At 39.0% G+C, this 10,000-nt stretch overlaps 2 protein-coding genes across 6 annotated transcripts in view; one reads left to right on the plus strand and one right to left on the minus strand.

Annotated features, from left to right (window-relative positions):
• LOC137999931 (kappa-type opioid receptor-like) overlaps positions 1-5,937 on the minus strand; it is an 11,613-nt gene extending 5,676 nt beyond the window's left edge. For 2 of the 4 annotated variants that reach the window (XM_068845928.1, XM_068845932.1), the window contains exons 1-2: positions 5,658-5,937; positions 790-904 (exon numbers count right to left, since the gene is read on the minus strand). The gene's annotated coding sequence lies outside the window, so the exon portion shown is untranslated. The other 2 variants (XM_068845931.1, XM_068845929.1) reach the window with 2 other exon arrangements.
• Positions 4,082-10,000, plus strand: part of LOC137999933 (neuropeptide Y receptor type 1-like) — a 22,946-nt gene continuing 17,027 nt past the window's right edge. Inside the window, exons 1-2 of one of the 2 annotated variants that reach the window (XM_068845938.1) lie at positions 4,171-4,196; positions 8,747-8,810. The gene's annotated coding sequence lies outside the window, so the exon portion shown is untranslated. Of the gene's footprint in view, positions 4,197-8,746; positions 8,811-10,000 lie in introns of both variants that reach the window. The other variant, XM_068845937.1, reaches the window with a different exon arrangement.

Consider the following 10,000-nt stretch of genomic DNA (forward strand, 5'->3'; position numbering starts at 1 on the left):
AACTGACGAGGAAAAAAAATCGTCGTACACCGTAAACATGTTACATAGTGTACGATTTGTTGCGCAAAATGATCGTCCCCTTGCAACTGATAAGTGTAACATACAGTGTGAATTGATACTTTAGCAGCGCGTAATATTTTGCATGCCATTTCACGGATGAAACCAAATTAGAATGAAGGGTAGCAACGCAATTTGACTCTTCGTCAATAATGATCGTTATTCATGTGGAGTAAAAGCAGACCATCCTGAAAATGTAGAAAGCAAATGTTACTGCAGAACTTTGATCTGTTTGATATAAAAGTTTAATGAAACTAGGTAAAACTCGATGTGCTTCATCTTGTAGGCTGGTTGAAAAAGAGCTTATAAGTGTAATTAGCTCAATTAATAACAAATTCCAAAGGGCGAACTTGTTGTTCAGTAATTTAGAACATACTTGAAAGCAATTTTAGACGTTTGATGTCATACAGTTGTCGCTCATATAGAACTTCCCGTTTACGATCATAGAATACTGTTTCTGATCGAGCTGTTAAACACTGTTTGAAATTCTGTGTGACGGGATCTAGAACCACTGAAGGCTTGAGGTGGGGCTTGCACCTTCCACCAAACGAGATACTTGATAATGTCAGCGCAATACACGGCTAGATTTTCGGCACAGGGCCGGCTTCAGTAAATCGGACGTTATCCTTTCTCGCACCAACAAGCTTCTCAAAAAATGCATAAATCAAAGGTGAACAAAACATTTATATTTACAACTATAAGCATTGATACATGAGTTGTCTTTCAACTTACCTTTTGTTTGGCCAACAGAATAATCTTGTTGTTCAACAAGCAACGGGGAGTCTTTCAACTGATACTATCTCTGTAAACCCTCTGAACAGTTAAATCTTCCGATTCGTTTCCTCTTCTGGTGAGGGAAAAAAAAAGCAAACACCTTTTTAGGCGGCCGTCTGTTTTGATAATAGCTGTAAATCATCCCCTCCAATGGGGGAAATAGCGCACAGGATTTTGTGACCTTGTAACATACCCTTCGGGATGAAGGCTTTACTATTCTTAAGCCGCCATAGTTCTGTCATTATAATAAAGGTAATGTCACGATCTTTAATTATTTTATTTGTTTTAAGCATCAAAGGCTGGTGCATTTGCATCACTGCAACCATGACTGAACTATTTGACGAGTTAGTTTTTTTAAAAGGGATATCATATCTTTTCACAGTTTATTTTATGAAGCAATTATAAACTTCACATTAAGTCACTCACTGAGACTCTTCAAAGTTGTTTTTTCACGTATCATGTATACATTCCGCTTAATTGCATTTGTTTCTGCTCACTCGACAGCTTTACGTCCATCGTTATGAAATCGCAGTTTGATGTGGTGATATCTGTAGATTTCTTCCACTTTCGCTTGAGCGCGGGAAATAATAAAGGCAGAAAAAAAGCGCGTTGATTGCTGAATTCAATCAATTTATGCAATGTTCAGTAGAATTTTTGGATTGCTTGAGTGTCAATTCTTCACTTTCATGACGTAGCCCTAAAAGATATATTCATGGCCATGCGCTCTGGCGGCCATTGAGGAGATTTACTGCTTGATGGAATGTTCTAGAAAAGAGCCTTGGCTTATCCTCTGTCTCGGAGAATCCGCATGGCACAATCCCCGGCGAATCTTCTGGCGACAGTTCACTGGCGCACATCAAGTGCGTTAAACTGCTTTTAACACTTCGGCCGCTTTGCAGTTTTCTGTTAAACCCTTGAAAAAGACGTGTTTTGTAACATTGCAGTATCTCAGTTCATATTTCACAAAGGTAACAGCGTTTTCTAATTGGCGGGTCCCCTTTCCTGCCAACCTGCAACGCAGTGTATGCACGCCTGCGCATTTCTGATAACAAACGTCTTCTTCTAGGAACCTGTCCTTCGATCTGATATCGAGAATTATACTGGAACACGTCGACTTCACCTGGAAGGAACGACTGAGTTGAGCGGGTTGACGCAGTGAATCAGGGGCACCCAACGTCAAATTACGGAAAATATCTGTTTGGAAGACGATTTGAGATCTAGAATTTTCGGAACATTTGTTGCAAAATTTCTTGCTTGCCTGCCTGTCCTAGGATTTTCGAACATCTAAAAAACGGTATAACTGCCCATTTTTAACGGATTTTTACCCTACTGAAAAAGGTCACCTGTGGCTGAAAATTTCGGAAAGGTAAGTTTTAATCCCTATAATTTTCTGATCACTAGACTTTCAGCTAGGAAATCCGAACAGATTAAAAAATTTGTAGGGGATAAAAATATGCTTATATCTACCGTTTAAATACTAAAATACGTTTCGTATCAAGAAAAGCGGCTCAAATTCGTGAACAATAGGTATTGTTATAGTTGATCGTTTTTGACCGTGTATGGTCAAAAACGATTTAGGCTAGCTAAAACAAAGACTTTAAACACGCGAGGGAAATTCAAAATTGCCGATTAATATTCACGCGGGAGACTTGAATCTTCGGCGAGACCGAATTATGAGCAATTTGCACCCTGGGGGAGGGACAGAGTCATAATTGGGAAGACGAAACCAACAACGCTGGGGTGAGGGGTGAGAGAAAGTTTTGTTTGCGAAGCATACTCCGACCGAGTTGATCGAATATCAACGCAGAAAGGTAATAAAATCACTACTTCAACAATCGCACTAGTTTAGTTCTCATAGCTTTTAATGTGCTTCGTTCTGCGTTGTTTTGAACTATATTCCCGTTGGGTGCCCCTTAGTGAATGTACATGCTTCGAGCTTTAACCGATTTATCTCCGAAGCGGCCTCCATTGAAGAGTAAAATCGTGCGGCGTTAGAAATGAGAAAAATCTACAAGTCCCATTCTCGGGACTGAATGGGTTAAAAGGTAAAAAAATAAAAATTATTATGGCGGACGAGAAAACTGCATATTGTGGCTTAATTACTGAAGCCTACCTGTCGGTGATACCACATTGTTGCCAGGCGATGGCTTATAGCTCACTGAATGCTGCACTGGTGATACTGAGATGTGTGAACGCCGTTGCATCTCTTAAGGACAGTGAAACTCCGGATCACTTAATGCAAGTGAAAATGTATTTTCAGAGCTACAGCCGGCTTATCCATATCATGCATGGTGTGCGATGTTTGCCAAGACATATCTAATCCAAAATTGCTGAATTTAGCTTAGACAATCATTAAAAGTTCTTTATGGTACCTTTTTTATTGTGAACCTGAGTGATATTCGTTTGCAGTCTCCTGAGGTCCATTGCCGCGCCATTTTGGAGGCGGGTCTATTCTCCTCATCAGAAATACTGACAAAATGCCACAAAACTCGATCTTGCGGCTTGCAGACGTAGACAATAATAATTATTAATCTGAATCCTTGTGAGAGTTCTATCTCTATGATTTCATTCTTAAAGTTTGAAACTGATTGGTGAATTTTGCAGCAAATTGTTGATTTTTCATGCAGTGGAGGTAAACTTTAACTTGGGACAGGGGCTGCTGTCACTTAAGTGGCGGTGTTTGATGACCTTCACCATTGCGTGGTAGAGTTGAGGGCTCTGCGTAACTAACGGAAAAGGCAGTAGTTTGCTTTTTTCTTCGATCTCTTATCGAATTGTTCGGCATGTTGCCTCTGTTAAAAAAACCGCACTTTTGCCCCATTTCTTTCTTCTTTTATGATTCAGTAGTTTAATTCTTGTTGAAAGTTTTGTTGCTGTCTTGTTCTTTTCTCCTCCGGTTAGCAAAGTGTATTATTATATTGTCAATGTTATCAAATCATCTAAATGCCTCGAGCAACAAAGAAATCATCTGCTTTCTCCATCTTCTTTAAAAACGCAACTTTTCTCGTTTAAGCGGATTGCTTTCAGATTGTGCATTCACTCGATGAAGCAACTGTGGAAATGATGATTTTTAGCAGGACATTCAAAACCGCTACAGGGACACATAACAGTAAAGTTGAAAATACACACCAAACAGCAAGGCATGCCAAGGTCAGATCAAGCTGGGGGAACTTAAGTATTCCAAAATAATATCCAATATCGAGTGATGTTTCATGGGTGTTGCAGAGAAGATTGGATGAAACCTATGTCGTTTCTTCGCAGGAAATAGGAATATTTGGTTTTCTATGTCATGTATGGATCTGGGAATTTGTCGGTGTATGACAGACAAATGGCATCAACCAAAGGAAGTTTCAACAGTCAACAGGGTAAGTCTCAACAACTCTCAGAACCATATGGCCTCCCCATACCGTGTTCAGAGCGATTTTTCTCACCCTAGAGATGGATTAAACATTGCAATAGAAATTCAAGAAACAATTTCAGAAAAAAATTAGAAAGGAGGGAAAGAATTCAGCAACGAAATTCCTGTGTCCATGTTCAGTATTAATCGCTTTATCCCGCGCTTCAATATAATCATCAATTGGAACGATTTCCAATGAGTTTCTGTCATCGGATTTCCGGAGCTGACCACAAAGAAGCGTTAAACAGTAATTAAATACAAGTACTAATTACATGGATCATGCAATTAAAATTGCAACGTTTTTGACCGATACCGTTTCAGTAAATGGCACTTGGGTTTTTTCGCACCGTGGCAGAACGCACGTCAAATATGTGTTTCGAGATATGGGTCCTTAAGTTAGATTTGATTGGGTTTGGACCGTCTAGAAATATGTGAAAATATAATCAATTTAGGCTTTGTAAGACCCACCTAATTCAATGTGCCATCGCACAATAAGTAGAACGCTGAGGGTTGTTAATTATGTGTTACCAGCTGGGCCTTTCTTTTTGGAGGCCTATTTAACGCCCAGTTTTGTGATATGATCGCAGACAGTCCTTGTAACGAACTACGGAAAGGAATGATCTGGAATTTGGTAGATTTAAGGTTGCTGCAGATGAACACAATCTTAACATGCATATATTTTTTTCTGTATTTGCGTCAAGGAAATAGATCGGCTACACACCTACCCAGATCACTTAACCTTAAGTGGCCCGAAAACAGAGTGTTCGGATTTCACATTAAGTACAATTAGTCTGAAGAAATGTGTGAGGCCAAACAACACTTAAGGTAAAGAGTGTTTGAAAACGCACACATTTAATAAAGCATTTTGATCGCCCACCAACAGTCACTCAAACAATAACTCTTCCATTTGTCGGAATAACGACATCGTTCCGATTTACTCAGACTTTATTGATATTGATTGTTTGCATGGCTCTGATATAACTGTCATTAGGCCAAGAGGTCTGCTTTTCATGATGGCACAATTCCGAAATCGCCATATTTGTCCAGTTCGCAACACAGCTAGCTTACTGAATAAATCATGATTCCCAAGCATGCAACCACTTAGTTTATCCTTACAAAACCACGAATACCCTTTCGGATTCGCTCTATTCACGTGGGCCTCAAGTTAACTCGCAAATTCACACCGTCAAAACTGAACCATTCTGGTATGGAAAAAAACACGCTTTGAAAACGATTTGTAGAATGATTCTTAAAAATGACTGAGAGGTTAGTCCTTAGATCTGAAAAACGGAACAGTGAGAAAAATTTAGCTTACAAAAGGTTTAGGCAGGTTTTCTTTGACACTCTACCCCAAGAAGTCCAAGAGCGCGCGAAACGTAATTACAATTTACGTGAATTGATATTGTAGTAGGTTTGTACGTCAACTTACCAGACAAGAATATCGTTTCAACAACACACAACAGTGACTCCGTTATGTAAGTGCAAAAATGCAAGCCGCAAATCCTTTCTTGTGTACCTTTCCATTAAATCTTTGATCGCATTGTATGACTACACTGATTGCGCATGCCGATGATTCGTAATCCCCCGCGATGCAGTTGATTCCTATAGAATGTAAGGCATTTCGTAATTACCTCCTGAACGGCATTCATCATTTCCAAGTTATCAGGAATATTTCGTAAATTTTGGTCTTTGTTCCACAGTTAAATTCATTCTGTTTTTCGGCATTTGGCGCAGTTCGGTTGAATACTTTTCTGACTGACAAATGACTATATTTAAAATAAACGTTTCTTTTGTTTGTTTTTTGACATGCTTTATACCCTTAATACAATAGGAACTAAGTTGACGAAGCGGTTTATAATTTTATTACCTTTTATTTTTATAATTAATATAGGGAAAATATCTGTTTACAAACATTGCTTTTGTTATTCAAATATGCCAAACCGAGGAAAAAAAGGCCCTTTGTTTCGAGAACCAATGAGGCTCTTCTCTATAAACTCAACAGAACTTCAAAACATCACTCGCTCCCCGGTAAATCACGAAATCATAACATTTTTAGAATGATACCCCAGAATGCAAGACCGGATGTTTATCGACCTACACAGAATCTTTGTATTTTAATGCAATTTCACAATTCGTTTTAAGCCATGTTCGAGTAGTGACGCATCTAAGAAGAAGCTTATTTTGCCCAACCGATTATAAATTAATCTTTTTAGAAGCTTTTTAATCTTGTTCGTGCAAAATATCTAGGTTCTGCTTACAACGCTTACAACGTGAGACTGTTTTTTTTACTAGAAATGGTACAACAACACTACATGTAGTTCATTAACACCGTTATGAAATACGAATAATTAACAACACTGAACTATATATGGAATGATGAAAAAAAAAAAACGAACGGAGACTATACATAATTAATGTAAAAGCGAGAAAAAAGAAATTTCGTGACAACAGCCAATGGTATAAACCACTTGTCTTTATATCACCAAATTATTTTCAGGAAAACATCATGCCCGAAATTGGTCAACTTTGCCTACGCTATCATTACGTTTACGTCCTTTGTTCTTGTTTGTCAGAATTTCAGTGGGCATCACAGAAACGTTTTATGACTAAACGCTCGCATATCAACTTACTCTTGGGTAAGGAGTAGCAGCATACCATTTAATGTTCAAAGATGAGAACACATTCGTTTCCCTGCACGTTTGTCTTGAATAGGTGGGAAAATCTCGATACTCTGAGTTTAAATTTTTTCCTTAACTCTTACTTTTTCTGTCAGGGCGTGACATTTGTTTAATTTACTGTTAATTTACTTGTTTGTTTGTTTTTCGCCCTGGCCCCAGTTGTTCAACTAAGGCCGGATAACTTTATCCAGTGGATAAGTCACCCGTTTAACGTCCAAGTACATAGAGTGCATGGTTTTCATACAAGCCTTTACTTAAATATGCTAAGGGTCCGCATATATATTCAGAGGGTCTCAATGGGGGTTAACCGTTAGCCGTCAAACAAATTGTAAAGGTTCAACCGTAAAATAATTATATTAGCGCAAATTAAAGGTCTCAATCTTGTAAAGAACTCCATGTACGTATCGCTTAACTAATTCTGCTAATTACTGTCATTCACAACGCCGGAAACGGCGGAAATGGATCGTACCATACGCACTTTGACAGACTTGACAGCCACCTTGACGTTTTGACAGCTCTCGCAATTTTCTAGATTTTTCCAGGCTCCACACCAATGGAAATTAACTACTATATATATATACAGTTATTATATTATAATGTAAAACAAGGGAGAATAATTATTAAAATTTTAGTTAACCGTAAAGGGAAAAAATTAACCGTTAGCCTTAAAAATGTTACTTTAACCGTTAGCCGTAAAGGCCACTAACTCAATGTGACCCTCATATTCACGGTTACGTGAGCAAATGTAGAGATATTGAAACTTATAAATAACATATTTTAGGCTAATAACTTTATCCTTTGGATATATTGACTTATACACAGGATAAAGGTATTAGGCATTTGACCAATTGGGGTAGGTCAATTCATATGGATACTGAATCAGTGAGAGACAATTTTTGCAGAGGCAATTGGATGTAATGACAACCGAAGTTGGAGCATCCTGTATTAGGCTCAAAACACCATTTGAACAGTCACGGCTGAATGACTCAACAAAAAACGAGTGACGGTTAGCCTGTCCAGGTTTCCTTTCACAGTTAAGCCCGCACAAGCATCTTCTAGGAAGGGCAACACTCAAATACCTTTTCGACATTGGCTCCAGTGAACTGAATAACTCTTCACAGTGGAAACAGCCGTAGTGTGAACCATCACGTGGTATTTTTTTCGCAACCAACAAAGTAATCCATTTTTAATTTAGAAAACAAAGATCATTTTCAATTATTAAAGAAAGGAGGAGGCAGCGTGGTCGAGTGGTGAGGGCACTGGGTTTGCATGCAGCTGCTCCGGGTTCAAATCCCGTTCTAACCTCTGGTTAGGATTTGTTTCCGATTGTCCTGGATTCAACTCTATCATGTTTTGTAATTAGCCAACTAGTTGCCTCCTGCCAGTTGGGGTTCTTGATAATGTTTAGAACTGTTAAGTTTGAATTGTTTCTTTCACATTGTTAAGAGTGGGGTGCCTGTAAACTAGCTTGATAGCTAAGTGCACTTTCCACTATAAACAAAGCATTTACATTTACATTTACAAGAAACACTTTTATCTGAAGAAAAAACACTCCAAGGAAACTGAGAAGCAATTTTAATCGTTGCCCATGCCGACTAACTTGAGAGAATATTTTGCCAAAATATTCTTACCAATCACGAGACCCGGACGTAGGCTACTATAATTTCTGTTGCGTTTGTAGACAACTCGGTACAATCACGACCCGTTCAGTGGTAGAAAGATAAGGTCTATTTTCGTGTACTTTGTGCTTGCAATTTGTAAAACTCTAACTCCTCTTCACACGAGTAAGTTACAATTGATAACGTCAACTAATATCAGGCTTGGTACATTTCTTTTCCAGTTTTTATCAATACAACTTTATGCGGTTGGCGAGTAGCAAGTTGATCTTTCTGAAAACGAGCAAAGTAAGAAATTCTTTTATGATATGACGAGCTCCGTGATTGGCTACCCGAGCGGGCAAGACGCTAGGGATTTCATGCTTGGTCCCGCAAGATCAAAGATCGTTTTATCCCATATCAGAAACCCATAAGAGTTGAAACGTGTAACGCGCGTTCACAACTTCAGAATATTCAGTGCGAACTGATTGGTTGAATGTTTAAGTGCTAAGTACCATATTTGGAAACCCCTCGCTCTTGTTGTTCCAAATATGGTACTTAGCAAATTGAATATTCAGAAGCTTGTTTCCCAGCACACAAGGGGCCGTTACACGTTTCAACCCTTATAGGTTTCTGCCCATATAAATAAATCCTTTCTTGACTAAGCCTGTTCGGTCAAGATGGCCTGGTTCTTTTTTTGCGTGTTTATGGACGGAGATGAATAAACACTCAAAAAAAAAATCTTGGCCAATATCCAGCCATCTTAACCACACGCTTGGTCAATAACCCATAGATATTACCTACTGGTCACTCACTGGTCGTCTTTTATTCTGCTTTCCTCTGCAAGGAAACGCTGCTGAGACAAGCCATTAAAGAAAAAAATTGGATTGTTTAATTATGTGGCTAAGCTGATTTATTTCCAAAGCTCTTCGTAACCTAACTTCATGCTAGGAAACGATTTGTCTGTGGGTTCGTCCTCTTCTATAGCTAACTGAGCCGACTGCCGAGCGATGAACCTCATTACAAATAAAATTCGTTTTACGTAACAATTTGTTTTTCCTTCATTCGACAAGCTAGGGTTGCGGTCACACTTGAGAGAAACACAGTGTAACACTAAACACTTAATGACTAGTCCCGAGGGAAACAGTTCATTTTGTTTCCCGAGAATCTCAATGTTTCCCCGAGGCGCAGCCGAGGGAAACATTGAGATTCGAGGGAAACAAAATGAACTGTTTCCCTCGGGACCAGTCATTAAGTGATTTGTTATATAGGGAAACAAATGGGTCAAACATTTTGAAAGAAGCGGGAAGATTCCAGCGACAACATCAGGCCACCTTCAACTGCACGCTCTGATCACGTGCAACAGCGGTCAACATTTCGCGGGTAACAGTGAACTGTTTCCTGTTTGACGTCATAGTTTTCGCAATGTTGCCCGCTCATGGCATTTGGCGGGAAACAGTTTCATTGTGTCATGTGACCATAAACTAGCCAATGAATGG

This window comes from Montipora foliosa, chromosome 4 (genome assembly GCF_036669935.1).
Source record: "Montipora foliosa isolate CH-2021 chromosome 4, ASM3666993v2, whole genome shotgun sequence".
In the NCBI taxonomy this organism is placed as follows: Eukaryota; Metazoa; Cnidaria; class Anthozoa; order Scleractinia; family Acroporidae; genus Montipora; species Montipora foliosa.